This window comes from Callospermophilus lateralis, chromosome 5 (assembly GCF_048772815.1).
Source record: "Callospermophilus lateralis isolate mCalLat2 chromosome 5, mCalLat2.hap1, whole genome shotgun sequence".
Taxonomy (NCBI): domain Eukaryota; kingdom Metazoa; phylum Chordata; class Mammalia; order Rodentia; family Sciuridae; genus Callospermophilus; species Callospermophilus lateralis.
Window position 1 is genome coordinate 43,950,125 of NC_135309.1, and position 15,806 is coordinate 43,965,930.

Genomic DNA, 15,806 nt, shown 5'->3' on the forward strand with positions numbered 1-15,806 from the left:
TTGTTATACTAATAAGAAATTAACTAACATAATTGTGAAATTGAAAATTGGTAATTCAAACCATTGTAAGTTGAACACCCTCTGCAACTGAATATATTATCCCAAACCTCTACACAAAGAAAAATCCAGGCCCAGAGGGGCTTTTGCTGGTAAATTCTGTCAAGCATTTAATGAATAAGTAATAGGACTCTTTAACTCATTCAGAAAATATAGAAACAATACTTCTCAAGTTATTTATGAAGACATTATTATCTTGATGCCAAAAACCTGTCAAAGATATAAGAAAACTATATATATATATATATATATATATATATATATATATATATATATATATCTTATAAACATAGACACAAAAATCTTTAATATAACTTTACCAAATCAAATCTAGTAATAGATAAAAAAGAAAATATATCCTGATTGTGTTGATTCAAGGAATGCAAAATTGGTTTAATATTTGAAAATCAATGTAATTCAAGTTAGCAGAATAATAAGAGAAAAATATGATTATTTCAAAGACAGAAAAACATTTGCCAAAATTTGACACCCATCATCAGCAGATTAGGAACAGAGGGACTTCCTCAACCTGATAAAAGGAATCTACAGAACTTATGGTTTACTTCATACCTAATGGTGAAATATTAAACACTTTCCCTAACATTAGAGTAAGATAAGGTTGTCATCACTTCTATTCTTTATTGAAGTAGAGATCCCAGCCAGTATAGTAGATCAAATAAAAAGTGAGGTGTTCACAGATCGGAATGGAAGAATTAAAACTGTCTTCTTTCATGGACTATGATCATGTATGCAAAAAATATACCCTAAGGAATCTATGGAAAAGCAAATAGAATTAATAAGTGAGTTTTGCATATTCAGAGAATATGTGGTTAATGTACAAAAATCAATTCTTGTCTATACTTCTAGTAGCAAAGATTTAGAAAATAAAATTAAATAGACCATTCTACTTTTAATAGCATAAAAAATGACAAACTTCATAAGGGATAAGTTTAACAGAATATGTGTAAGATCTAAACACTGAAAACCACAAATCCAAAGCCATCTTAAAATAGAAGAGCAAAGTTGGAGAACTTTCTGATTTCAAAACTTACCGTAATGTGCAGCAATCTCTCATGTGATGTTGATGTACTAACAGACACATAAATTAAAAGAACAGGACAGAGTCCTGTTGATGGATTATCAACAAAGATTAGAAGAGAATGAATATTTTCTCCAACAATTGTTATTGGAGCAACTGACTGTCTATGTGGAAGAAGAACAGCACCTGGACCTATTACTTTAAACCATCCATAAAAATTAAAAAAGGATCATGGGGGCTGGAGTTGTAGCTCAGTGGTAGAGTGCTTGCCTAGCACATTTGAGACACTGGGTTTGAGCGTCAGCATTACATAAAAAAATAAGTATATGTCCACATACAACTAAAACAATTTTTTGAAAAAGGATCATGGAAAAAAAAAAAAACATCAATCAGACTCCAAATAAATAAATAAATAAATAAATAAATAAATAAATCCTAAGTCTTAAAAAAAACAAAAAAAGGATCATGGAGTAAAATTGAAATATTCTAGAAGAATATGTAGGAAAACAATCTTTGCAACATCAGGATAGACAAAGATTTCTTTGGACTTAAATCACTAATCTTAAGAATATATGAAGTGAGGGGTGGGATTGTGGCTCAGTGGTAGAGCGCTCACCTAGCACGGGTGCGATCCGGGTTTGATTCTGGGCACCACATAAAAAAATAAAAGGCATTGTGTTGTGTCCATCTACCAAAAAAAAAAAAAAAAAAAAAAAAGATTCTCTCTCTCTCTCTCTCTCACTCTCTCTCTAAAAAAATTTAAAAAAATATATGAAGTGGGTTTAATAAAAATTGAAACAAATGTCTTGCTCATCAGAAGATACAACTAATAAAAGGGAAATAAAAATGGAAGATTAGAAAACAAAAATCATGTGACATATATCTGATGAATTTTTAGCCCAAATATGAAAAGAACTCATACAACTCTGTAAGACACAAAAAGGGGGGATTCCAGTATTGAAGTAGGCAAGACACGTGGATAGACATGTAATATAAGAACTTATAAGAATGAATGGTAAGCAAGCCACTCTGTGTTTAACATCTTTAGATAGCAAGGAAGTACAATGAGGTAACATATATAGCTAAAAGTTTTATAATTGAAAATGCCAAGATTCAGAAAGTCATGGGGCAGCTGTTATGCCCACTCCACACCAGCGTGCATGTACATCGTGTCAAAATACAAAATCACAGAACCACTTTGCAAAAGAGTGTGTGTTGCTTTTTAAATTTTATTTTTGTTGGTGGTGTTTTTATAAAGTTAAAGCATGCTTCCAATTTATCCAGCCATTAAGCTCTTTGTTATTTACCCAAGAATAATGAAAAATGTGGCTATAAAAAAACTTGTGCATAAACAATTGTAGGAGCATTATTCATAACAGCCCAAATCTGGAAACAATCCAATGACCATCAACTGATGAATAGATAAACAAATTGTAGTATATCTATACTATGAAATATACAAAACACTAACTGACAATAAAAAGGATCAAAGTATTTGTAGATAATACAGTGAATCTCAGAAAACATTAACCAAAAGAGACTACATGCTGCATGATTTCATTCACATGAAATTCTAGAAAAGACAGAACTACAGCTGCAAAATGCACATCAGTGCTGGCCAAGGGTCAGGCTACGGGGAGGGCACAAGGGAAATATTTTAGGTGACATAAATGTTAATTATATATATTTATATCTTTTTTTGGCAGGGTGGGGGGAGGATTACCAGGGATTGAACTCAGGGGAACTCAACCACTGAGCCACATCCCCAGTCCTATTTTGTATTTTATTTAAAGACAGGGTCTCACTGAGTTGCTTAGTGTCTCACCGATGCTGAAGCTGGCTTTGAACTCATGATCCTCCTGCTTCAGCCTCCCTAGCCCTTGGGATTACAGGTGTGTGCCACCAAGCTGGGCATTATATCTCCATGATGTTTATGGCTACAAAACTATATACAATTACCAAAGTTAATCAAATCATGTCCTTAAAATAGGTAAGTGTTATTGCATGAAATTTCTACCTCAATAAATGGGTGAAATAAGAATATATTCCAAATGTAAAAAAAAAAAATCAAACAGAATAAAAAACTGACAATTCCAAGTGGTCGTATGGATCTAGAGTAACTGGAACTGTCGTCTGTTGTTGGCTCAAGTGTGCAATTGGGCAGCCCCTCTGGGAAATGAGTTGGCAGTTTCTTTCAAAGTTAAACACACACTTATTCCATTCCTAGGTATTTATTCAAGAGAAATGGAAACATATGTCCTCCAAAAGACTTTTATATGAATATTAATAGCAGCTTCATTCATAAGGTCCCAAACTAGAAACAACCCAAATGTTCTTCAGTAAGTGAATGGAAAAATCGTGGTACATTTATACTATGCAATAATATTTGGCAATAAAAAACTCCTCCAAACCAAAAAACAACAAACTACTGATGTACACAGCATCTTGGGGGAATCTCAAAAACATGCTGAATGAAAAAAGAGTGCATCCTGTGTGATCCCATGGAACCATGGCACAAGCTAGGCTGCAGTTCTGGGTGGGGATTTGACTATACGGGGGCACCAGACAGCTTTACGGGGAGTTAGAAATATTCTAGCTCCTGACCACGATGGGTTTCCTGCATGTATATATTTGTCCAAATTCAACAACCTATATACTCAAAATGGATGCATTTTACTTTACATTTCAAAGAAAAAAAAGATGCCAATCAAGACCTTCTATCAACAGAAATCTTCACTAGTTTATTAGAATCAGAACACAATTTAGTGTCCTATTTTATATCTCCCATCTGATTTTAGATGCTTTGAGTTAAAAACTGAAAACATAAATCAATCTTAAAAGTATTTTTGAGGGACTGAGACTGTAACTCAGTGGCAGAGTGCTTGCCTAGTGTATGTGAGGCACTGGGTTCGATCCTTAGCACTGCATAAAAATAAATAAATAAATAAATACATAAATACATAAAATAAAGGCACGCTGTCCATCTACAACTACAAAAGAATTTTTTAAAGTCAAAAGATAATGTCACATTCGTGAGAACTTTTAATTTCCACCATTTTAAGATACATTTTGGGGAATTCTCTTCAACTTGGTTCTCTGTACCGAACAATTATTGGGAGACAGGGAATTGCATTTTGATTCCCCTTTCTGCAAAGATAATGTGTCCTTCCATCTTCTGGAAATATGACCAGGGGCTTAGTTTTTCATTCAGGGCCAGTAGGTCCCTTGTTTATCAGCCTGTGTGTTGCACCCTCAAGAAACCTGAAGCTTATTTAGATAATTTCTATGGGGAAAAATCCCTGTTATTTCAATTATCTAGTGATAGCCATTTTAAAAAAATTATTTTGCTTTATCTGGATAATCGATCCACTGGCCCAATTTGAGGGCAGGGTGGGATAGATGTGCTGTATTCTGAAATGGACACTTGTTAAAGGAAGGGGACAGATGTTGAGGAGGACCGGTGATGCACCAGGCACAGGGCTCAGGACTTTATGAGCATCATCATATTTCAGTTTACTCTCACAAGTCCTCCTGAGCAACTCCATCATCTCCATGTTTCTCTTGTAGTTCTGGGTCAGACTGAGTAAGCCATGTGGCTTTTAAATTGTGAAAGAGGATTCAAGCCTGTGATCTGTCTGACCCCCCACATCAAGATGCTTCTGCTCCATCTCACTACAGGAAATAAATTATACTTCAAAGATGACCAAGAAAACCGTCCCACTTTTATCAGATCTGACATGGCATCTTGCCCACATGTTCCCCTGGCATATGAACAGCTGAGGACCATACCAGGGGACAGGCCAATACATCTCCATCCACTAAGCAGTCAGAGGGATTTTTCTCTGAAGTTCCTGAGGGGCTGATCTTGTCTGTCCCTAGCCCACTGCCCAGTTTTGCAGCTCTGTGCCTCCCAACTTCTCAGCCCACCTGAAAGATCCTGCAATTTTCCTGTGAAAAGACCAACAAAAAGTTCTCAGGGTTTCAAGAGCTTGTGTTACCCGCTCTTCTACCAAGCACATTTTACACTGGATTGAATTTCCCTGCTTTATGCAGGAACTCAGCACTGAGCACAAAAATACCACCAGAGTTATGAATATGAAGAACACATTTTTCTTCCTCTTTCTCCTGTGCCCCAGTGTAGGACACAGACAGCCAAACCCAGGCAGGTGTGTGACTCTGCACGGATCAGCCTGGTTCCATGGGTGCCCCAAAGGAACAGGGTGTGCTGGGCTGGGTGGTGCCTGCAGGCTGAGGCAGAAGAAATGCTTTTGTGTGTGCTTGGAGGCTGGGGGAAGGTTCACGGCCAGGTCACTGCGCCAGCATTCTTTCCTTGGCCACAGCAGCAGCGGTGGGCCCCCAACCCGAGAAGCCTGGGCAGGCGGGGCGCGGGTCTTGGGCGGCAGAGCTGCAGCTGCTGTGTTTGGCTTCCCTTTGGTCCCGGGGATTTAGATAAAAGGGTTGCTTTTATTGATTGGGGGGACTGGGGGAGGAAGGGGCTCTAGAAGTCAACCTTTGCCTTTTTGTTTTTCTAAGCAAACATTTATTGAGCATTTACTGTGTGCCAGGCACGGTGCCAAATGCTTTTCATGCATTATTAGGTTTAATCCTCATGACAGCCCTGCTATTAGAGTCTCTTTTCAATCCAGGAGGAGACTAAAGCTCAGAAAGGCTAAGTAATCCATATAAGGCCACACAGCTTACAAATGGCAAAGAGAGTGGGCGCAGGAGCCCTTTTTCACCTGGACCATTGCAACAGCCCCATTGCTGCTCTCTACTTTCTGCCCTGTACCCCCCTATCCACCTGCTCGCCCTATACCAGAATGGTCTCCCAAGAACTCAGCTCTTCTCTGCATCTTCAGTAGCTCCTCGCCTTCCCAAGGTGCAAAGCTCATGTGGTGACGGCAATCTGAATCCGGCATCTCCTTCCCTTGGTAGTCCCACTGAGCCCTGGCCTTTCCACCCGGGTGTCCCTCCCTCTCTTTCAACCTCCCCTGGAATACCTGTGCCCCAGCTCTCCTGCCTGTCTCTCAAAGCAGAACTCAGAGAACTTTCCTCGGAGTCAGTCCTCTGATTTGGGGGAGAAAGAGAATCAAATCACAACTTGCCTGCCAATGCCTTCCGGCCCCAGCATGCCCAGCCTAGTGGCTGGGTCTCGGACAGCATGGTTGTGTGTCTCTCCATCCTCACTGCCCACACAGGACCTGGGTATCTACTGACTTTCATGGTAACACCAACCTTTTTGACCCTTCATTCATTCATGCCCAAGGTATCTCATGGCCATTCTCTGACAGTATCATTCCCTGCAGTGTTGGGGACTATGCTAGATCCCCTCTCCCAATTGGCACCATCCCCATCCCTAAGGGAGGGCCTGGCTTAATGACTGTTCCCTGCCTGATAATAAAGTCATGGGGAGAAATTGGCCAGTGGTCTAATTTGAAGGCCTTGCCCTCTAGCCAAGTGGGCAGGCCTCTTCTAAGCTGGGTAGGCTGGTGGGCTGGGGCAGGTGGCAGGAAAGAACCCAAGGAGCCACAGCTCAGAGATGGCAGGGGCCAGGTCCTGGACTGAGGGTCTGGTCGGTCCTGGAATGACACAGGAGCTGCTGGGTTGACATATGGGGAGACTACGGAGGGACTTCACACCCACCTGGGGCCCCGTAAGAGCAGGGGAGGGCTGCTGGGCAGCACAGGTGTTACCTGGCCATCAGGAAACCAGCAGGCCAGAGATTATCCAATTTGACATCAGAGAGACACAAGTGGATTGAGTGCCACTTGCTGAAATGAATTAGGACCCCGGTTGGGTATTCAGGTTGCAAAAAAATCTCAAAGCAGTATTACAGGGGGATCATGGTTACCCACTCTAGTTAATGAGCTGACACTGCTTCCATGGGAACCCTTTGGCTGAGTCCTAAGTGGATATCTTTCTCATTTCCTTGATGGGCTCTTCCAGAGCCTCAGTTTCCTCATCTGTGGCTTGAGGCCCTGTGGCAGCAACCTGCTTTCAGGTGGCATCAGAGTGCCACGCAGCTGGTGGAATCCAGGGTAGAGACACTCCCCCAGCCCTGTGGCGTGGGCAATGATGAAGGGACTCTGTGGACATGACCGTTGTTGGATCATCTCACCAATGCACTCCAAGGACCAGAACCCGACTGTCCTGCCCTGATGCTATCTACCAGCATCTTCTTCCTGACTGCAGCCACGTGGCATGGGCGAGCTCACCACCCTTCCCCTGGTCTTCCCAGAGCCCGTGGAATATGGAATGCATTGCTATGTCTCCTCATGCCTAGCCCTTATGGGGACTGACAGACTGTGGCCAGGATGGCCCTTCTATTCCTGAATGGAGGTCCCCACCAGTGGCTCTGCCCTCTTTGGGCTCACCCTCTGTCGGGAGGGCTCTTGATGGAGGCAGTGAGGGGCAGCCTTGCCTTGTCTACATGGGAGTCCCCACATTTGGTGGTTAAAATAAAAATGGAGAATGCTACCCTTTAGTCACACTGGTGGGCAGATATGGGTGGCTCCTGGAGCCTTCCCCATCTTGGGTGGTACTGAAGGTGGCCTTGCTGGTGGACATTGTAAAGTCATCTGGAACGTGGAGCAGGGACGGTGACTGGCTGATCACAGGGTATGAATGCCAAGGGCAAGAAGGGAGCAGGGGTGAGCTCGCAGGCCTCAGGGTCCAACAGACCAGAGCTGGCTCCAGGCTCCACTACCTTGTGTGACCTTGAGCATGTTGCTGAGGCCCAGTGCCTGTCCATATAATAGGGACAGTGATGATGTCCATGATAGGCACTCACAATGTGGTCCACGGGAGCCTGAGCAGGGACCCTGGGCCACGGAAAGCCGCTCTGTGTGGTGACAGTAGTTGTCACGGTATTATTAATGCCCTGGTGGAAGTGGTTCCTTCCAGCCCTCTTTCTGAGGCAGCCTGGGAGGCCAATAGGCACTGACCCCAAAGCACAAGTTCTTCCACTAGGTGGGCGCTGTGACTGCCTGCCCAGGACCTTCTCTGCACAGGAGACACATGGAGATCTGGTGAGGCTGCTGCGTCCATTGTTCAATCAATCAGGCTAATCTGCCTGCCCCTCGATAAGGGGAGAGATCAGGTTTCAGGGAGATTTTCCTGGGATTACTTCTAGTAGCCGCTCAGTCTAGACAGGCCTCTCAGTTACAGGGGTGCAGACAAAGGCGACAAATGGGAATGCCTAGCCCTCGGACGCCTCCTCCCCCCTCCATTCCCTCCCTTCCATCTTCCTTCTGTCTTCCTAGGGGGCCAGGGCAGGGAAGAAACCAGCCTGTCAATCTGGGGGCCATGGTCCATCTGGGAGAGGGTCCTGAGCCCCCAGGTCCTGAGCCCCCATAGCCTGCCCAGGTTGGGGACCAAGGAACCATCAGAGTTCAAGTGACTACAGAGTTCAAGTGTCTGCAGAACGTGCATTCTGTGCAGGGTGCAGGGAAGAGGGGCACCTGTTATCCTGTTATGTCCCTGGAAGGCTCTCACGAGGCAGCCAAACTTGCTGCGCCCATTTTACAGATGAGGATAGGCAAGTACAGGAAGGTGCAGCCCCACAGATGTCAAGTGGTGAAAATGAGACTTGAATGGAGGCCTGTCATTGGGGCTACCCTGGGAACATGGTGGGGAGAGTTGTCCTAGTGCTGAGGGGACATTTGCCAGCTCCCATCTCTGGCCTCTGTGTGTACGTGTGTGTGTGTGTGTGTGTGTGTGTGTGTGTGGAGTGTGTGAAATGTTCCTGATATACTGCTCTTTGGCATAGCTTACCTGTCATAAGAGGACCCAGAAAGCCAAGAAGATGGGCTGAGTGGCCTGCCTAGGTGCCTCAGTTCTGGGTTCTAGCCTGGCTTGGCTACTCCCTTGCTCTATGACCTGGGCAAGTCGCTCCTGGTCATCAGCATTCTCTGTAAGACAGGCACGGTGTCCACCCTGTCTGGCGGAGGGGTGTGGGGAGAGTTGCTGGAGAGAACGTGATTGAAATGGTTTTGGAAACTGTGAAGTGCTGTGCCAAAGCTAGTGACCAGTTCCTAGAATGCCGTCTGCCACAGAGTTGGCCCGGAATGAATGAATGAGAACAACCCTCCTTCTAGAACGGGGTTGGTGAGTCTTGTCTGTATCCTCTCAACCTCCTTAACTCCCCTAAACCTGAGGAATAGGGGAGCCACCCTGGAGACCAGGTGCCTGCAGGGGTCTCAAGGAGATGGAGCTGCAGGAGCTGTCCCTCCATCCAGTGTTCCTGGGAGAAGAGCTGGAGCCCTGGCCCTCACTGGTGTCCTGGAGACATGTAGGTATGACTTTCCCCTCAGATACTGCTGTGTCAGGGAGTCCGTGAGGGTGAGAGGGGCCTGTATGCAGGGCCTGCCTTCCCCAGGCTTTTGCAACAGTCCAGGGAGGGACTTTGAACAGACATTGACAGGAGGCTGGGATGACACCTTGGCCATGTACATGTGCGCATGTCCGAGAGCTCTAGGAACACAGAGATAGACACAGCTCTTCATTTTGTTGACTCATCTATCTTGAGTTTGAAACAGGGTCTGATACGATTTCACATTTCTCCTTCTCTACATTTTTCCCCTATGCTCTCTGACCAAGTTAGAGGTTTGGCCCCATAAAATATTGCTCCTTTAATGAATTAGCATTCCCCAGAGTAGCAAAACCAAATCCTGTTAACAGAACCCAAAACAGTAACAACTGCTGCTTCTACTGCTGATACAAGTTGGGCAAGTCCCTAAGCTATTGTTTTTCTGTACAAATGGTTTCTACCTTCAAGTCAGCTTTGTCTGGAGGGCCTAGAATCAGAACTTGACCTTGTATGTGAGGGCAGAGAGAGTGCGTGGTTCTGCACACTTTCTCCTATAGGAAACAGGTGTCCAGCCTGTGCGTTGTGCCATTCAAGTCACGGAGGACACAGTAGAAACTAGCAGGGAGGAGGAATAGCTATGGCAAGGTACATAGTTTTGACTCTCAGTTATCTGAGTTAGAGGCCCGGATTATCCAAACTCTGCTAGCTGTGTGGCTTAGGCAAGTCAGTCAACCTTTCTGAGTCTCTCTGATTTCTCATCTGGGAAACAGGAAGAGTGACAGGACTTAGGTTGTGAGGCCACTATGTTCTGTGGGCCTGATAGGGCTGGGTGAGGAGGGCAAGGTTCCAGAAGGGTTTTCCTGGCGAGGCTGAGTGTGGGAGTTGTTGGCAGGGCTTGCAAATCCACTGGCAGGGCCTCTGTTGCAGGTTCGGTGGGGTGACTTAACCTGTATACTAGGCCTTGGGTGCCTCCACTCATGTCTAGATTTTCAAATGCATTAAAAATGCCACTGGGCTCAGAGCAAATGCCAGTTTAGCCTGAGTCTGGCTTCCCCTCTGTAATGGAGAGTCTTGAATCTCCACCGAGCCATGCATGGCTGCTCCCAGCAAGATGAGCAGAATAATAATGAAATCAGCATGTGCTCATGGATGTTGACGGTGTTATTAGCATCTCTGGATTTGATGAACCCTAATCTTTTCAGCCATCAGTGAGTGAACAATGTCAGGAAAACCAAGGTGGGGACCATGGGACTGTCATTGGAAAAGAAGAAATGGCAGCTGCTCGATCATGCCCTCTCTGTAGAGCCGAATGGACCCCCTGACAGTGCTGGGACTCAGTTTTCTTTCTCTACCAAATGGGATAATTCTTATTCTGTCTATCCACTGGGCTGGCTTGAAGACTGCATGAAACTGTATGTTAAGAAATATAACATCTTGTACAGAATCGTATGTCTCTGGGTGGATAATCACTGACAAGAGATGATTCTGAAAACTCTGTTAGTTACATTTCAGTTTCTGACAGTTAAGAGTGACATGGAAAATATGTCAAATAAGACAACTGCTTACATTTCTAAGAACACACACTCTGGGTTTTACAATTAATTATGCATCTTTCTAGCCTTTTCAACAGAGCAAAGCAGACAAAAGTTAGCCTATTCCTTGGAGAAATGACTGATTCCTGGGTCGGGGCAAGAAAAGTACAAGATGAGCCAGGAGCATCTCATTATGCCAGAAAGTAAGGAAGGGCGTAAAGAAGGCTGGGAGATGTCAATAAGACAGGGAAACGGCTCCCACTGGCCCAGCGTGGGACAGTTGAGTATCAAAATATAGAATGAATGTAATGGATTCAAAATCACTAGCCCGGTGCAGTGGCGCACACCTGTGATCCCAGTGGCTGGAGAGGCTGAGGCAGGAGGATCACCAATTCGAAGCCAGCCTCAGAAACTTAGCAAGGCCCTAAGCAACTTAGTAAAACTCAGCCTAAAAAAAAAAAAAGCCATTTTACAGCTCTCCTGAGCCCACATTGGTATAAATAAATAGGTGTAGAAGAAGAAAACACTTCTCCTCATGGTAGAATTCCAACTGATCAATACCAGTATAATAATAATTTAGGCAAAATTAATTAAAATTTTTTCACATTTAAAAGTATATATATTTTTACATATATGTGTATTGTATGTACATACTACAACACATATGACATGTAAGATATAATATATAGTTATATATATATATATATATATATATATATATATATATATATATATATAATATATTAGGCATGCTATGGCTCCATTCTCTGCTATAATTCAGAACTTACTCAAATATTCACAAGGTTGTCCCTACCCTTAATGATTGCAGGGTACATTTTTAAAGTTTCTGTCTGTGTTCTTGTTTGGTTGTGTGTCTCTCTCCAGTTTGTAGCTGTCCTTTTTTGCTGTTGCCACTGTCATGCCGTCGGGCAGTCCTGTCTCATCGTCCACTCCACTGCTCCTGTGTGGACCAACTTGGACGCCACAGGAGAAGCTTGTCAGGGCAGCATCCCTGGCTCTGAGGAGGTGGAATGAGCTTTCTGTGCATGGAAGTCATGACAACTCTTGGCTGTGGAGACCTTGTGGCCTATTTCTTGGCTTTGAACACATTCTGCACAGAGAAGCCTGGATCCCACGCTACAGGTGGCGACCACGAACATCCAGTTTCTTTTCCTAGAGCGGTTTCTTCTGTACTGTAGTCAACAGGTTGTGTAAGAATGTGCACCCTCCAGCTCACAGGGGAGCCCAGAAGTTGCCAAGTGCTAATGGGTTGGCCAAGGCCATCTGCAGGACAAATTGTAGGCAGTCACTTGTGAGGGGATTCCAGGGGTGCCACCCAGGGAAATGCCAGACAGATGATTCTTTAAATGAAAATAAGCAAACCCATGGCTGTTAATGAGCTGAGTAATGGCCGCAGCAGTACTTCCAGGCCCAGCTGCTCAGCGCAGAGACAAATGCTATTTCTTCACTTGCCAGTCCACACACTCCAAGAGACTCTTCATTTGCATGTTGGCTGGGTCATTGTAAGACCTGCCGCTGTGCCTGTCCTTGCCTCCCAGGACCTGGGAGGAAGGTGTGTGGGGGAACAGAGCCCTGAGACAACGGTTGTCTACAGAGACCACATTGCCAGTGATACCTCTGGGCTCAGGGGCCCTGAGATAGGACAAACGGCCCTGGGCTCCCAGAAACTGTTCCAGGAAGTTTGGTCTGCCACCCGCAAATAGATGCTCATCATCCAGGAACGGGAAATTTGGTTTCTGGATTCATTTTCATGTGCTATTTACGTTGGCCACTCTCCTCAGAACAACCTTGGCTAGACAGGGAAGAAGAGAGAGATCACGCTGTGCCCACTTTGAAAAGGTCATTCCAAGAGGACGAGTGGCTGGCGGGGATTTTTGATAGTCAGTCATGCCCGTTCTTGGCAGGGCCTGGTCTGGGTTTGGGCTGGGCATTCTCTTGGGAATGGTAGCACGGTGTGCGGTGCCAGGAGAGGCCCAGAAGACAGCTTGTGTCAGGTAGAAGGTGGTTTCTTCCAAAGCACAGCCATCAGGAGCCAAGGAGGTGGCTGCTTGTGGGACCCAGGTGTCAGGACCTTTGGGGACTCTCCTTCCCTTCCTCCTCCCTTGAGCAGCACCTGTTTTCTGTGTGTCCAACTGCAGCAGGCCCTGGGATAATTCTGTCATCCGTGGTAAAAGCCACAGATGGCAGAATTGGGAGGTGGGTGATTTGGCCTGAAGTCTCACCATCATTTAGGGGGCCATAATGGAAGACCCCCCAAGATGTCCTCTAGGCAGCGTAATACCCACAAAGCCACTTGCCTGGCAACTGTATTCAATAAAGGTCATAGCTGTCCCCATACGCAGCCCCTAGGCGGGGAGCTCACGCAGACCTCCATCTCGCTGTTTTAAGATCTTCTTTTTGTCTTCTCAGTTGGACCGTTTCCCTGCAACATGTCCAGGTGTGAACTTTTTATTTATCCTATCTGGGATTTGTTGGGGTTTCTAAATTCAAGGGTTAATATCTTCCACCCGTCCTGGAAAAACTTCTCCTATATCTCTTTAAAAATCTCTCCCCCATTCTATTATGTCCAGAAAAACTCATGAGATCACCAAATCAACTTTCTCAGCCTATCTTCTACTAAATGTTTGAAAGAGGTACTCATGACAAAAACAATCACTTTTTGCTCACAGATTGGGGGGCAGGCCATGTGGTTCAGGTCTGAGACAGCAGGAGCCGGGGATGAACTGTCTTGCACTGGAGGCCGAGACAATCATTAGGTACGTTAGCCTCTGCACACTTCGTGGTCACTCACATTCCATTGGCCAAAAGAAGTCACGTGGCAAAGCCCAAAGTCAATGGAGTAGGAAGTCTACCTGACCACAGAGGGGGCTGGGAAAGGTGAGTCTTTTTTGTTGAACGTAAACACAATCTACCTTGAGGGAGGGAAATGAATATAAGCAAAATATACTTACTATCTTACTATAAAGAAACAAGACTGTCCCCACCCTAACCTCCCAAAACCACAATGTACAATCCAGTACTGAGACAAATTAACCGTACTACCTTTCCTATTTGAAATGGGAGGCACAAAGCACAGTTCCACAGCAGGGCCTTCCTTCTGGTAAAACACTGTGAGAACCGCCTACCCTAGGGTCAGGGACTCTTCCTTGATTAGGTCCCAGCTCCGCTCTTTGGGAGCAGCTCCAAGATCCATTGTTCTCCGTGGCTCTTGGTTTCCCTCCCTGTGAGTTCCTTCCTTTCCACCTTCTTCCTTTCTTCTTCCTAAGAAAATATCAGGAGATATTCCCTCCTTTGAGTGATGAGTAACTTTGTCTGCCTCCTGCATGCAGGTAGAAAGCAGAGGTCCAGGGCTTCCTTGTGTGAGCCGGTTGTCATGAACCTTACTCCATAAGGACCTGCAAGGAAGCTCAGGAAAGAACTGGCCCATTTGCAAACAGAACTCAGAGTTCTGAGGTCCTTGGGCTTTCAGAGCTGCCAGATGGAATGTTTCCTGGCCACATTAAGGGTGTGGCTCCTTGGCTTCTCAGGTTTGGTTTGGTTTGAAATCAGGACGTCTTCCTGAGGACCACAGTGGTTTTTGTCACACACATTTGGACTTAAACTTCCACTCAAAAAACCAGATTAATGCATAGCCATTGAGACACTGTTTTAAAAAACAAAAATCAAACAACAAATGAGGCCAACACGCCATCATCTCCCCAAACCTCAAAACCTCTGATTAGATGAAGGTCATAACTGGTAGATCGTTTTAACAGGACAAAATGACTCCCATGGAAGCTTAATGAACTCAACATGCCTATAATTAAGTCAGAAAAGAGAGAAAGAGATGGCTATCTCCAAAGAATTGTGGGTGTGGCTTTTGGCACGTGGAGTTGGCCTTGGCAGGTGATGGACTTGGCAGGCCATGGTGGTCCCACGGCTCAGCCTCAGCTAGAGCTTTTGGCCCTTGGTTTCCCACACCTGTTCCGGTTTTGTTTCTCATTTTAGCTGACCCTTAACTTCACGGGTGGGCTGATCGTGTCTTATACAATGTTTCTGGATGTCGGTGGGAGGGTGGCCTCTGGTGCTACCAGGAGCACATCACTTCTCCCTAGTCCCCAAATCTCATTCATCCCTGGCACTCAGCAGGGGTCTCAGCAAACCTCAGGGTCTCAGCCCAAAGTGAGCTCATCTGGAGAAAGAAGAGAAGCTTGTCCCAGAGACGGCAGGATGTGCAGACACAAGGAGAGAATCTACATTTGAGAACACATATTTGAGAACCTACAGTGTGAAAGATGCTGCGCTGGTGTCCCCTCGACTCTTTGTGTATACATAAAGGCATATATATATATATTTCACATAATCTTATTTAATCCTCACAACAACTTTTGACATGTTTACAAAGGAGAAAACTGAGTCTCAGGAGTGGCAAGTAACGTAGCCAAAGGTGCACCTCAGTTGAGAAGCCCCGGCTGCCTGGCTCTGAAGTCCATCCCTACTGATGGATGTCGGTAGCTGGGGAGGCTGAGTGGGAGGCAGCGTGGACCAGTGACCCATGAACACACAGCTCTGACCTGCTTCATTTCTGAGCATGGGTGTGTGCAGGCTGGTGGTGGCATCCATGCAGGGCAGATTTTGAAGGAATTTTGCCCTCTTTCCTTTTCGTGATGGTTATAGACCTTCAAATGATACATTAAGTCGATCTTTTATGGTGGGGGCGCCAGGGTTTGTACATGTGGGCAGAGGGCCGTGTGCAAGGTTAGGGCTTTACTGTCTTTAGGGTTGGAATCTGCAGCTGCAGGTGGTTGGAGCCTGTTGCAAGACAGCTGTGTGTGGCAGGGCTCGACTGTGAGGCTGTTCTCAGAACCTC